This window comes from Trypanosoma theileri, assembly GCF_002087225.1.
Source record: "Trypanosoma theileri isolate Edinburgh chromosome Unknown TM35_Tth_29_V1, whole genome shotgun sequence".
NCBI lineage: Eukaryota > Euglenozoa > Kinetoplastea > Trypanosomatida > Trypanosomatidae > Trypanosoma > Trypanosoma theileri.
The window spans coordinates 204,268-204,598 of NW_021639871.1; positions in this window are offsets into that span (position 1 = coordinate 204,268).

Consider the following 331-nt stretch of genomic DNA (forward strand, 5'->3'; position numbering starts at 1 on the left):
TTTTTTTTTTTTTTTTTTGGAAAGTGGTCAAGAATAATAATGTTAATAATAATAATAATAAAAAAAAAAAGAGAAATAGTGAGTAAAGGGAAAAGAGAAAATGCGTGGTGGGAGGTGAGTACAAATAAGATGGTAAAAACAGAAAAGGAAAAGAAAATGAGATTATTTACTTTTTTTTTTCTTTTCTTTTTCTTTCGTTCTTTCTTTCTTTATTTGCGTATACGCAGACGAAAAAGCGTGTGTTTTGTATACATGTGTAGGGACATGCCTGTCTCTGTTTACTTGCGTAGATATGATTCCTCTACTGTATACCGGTGTTTTTTTTTTTTTT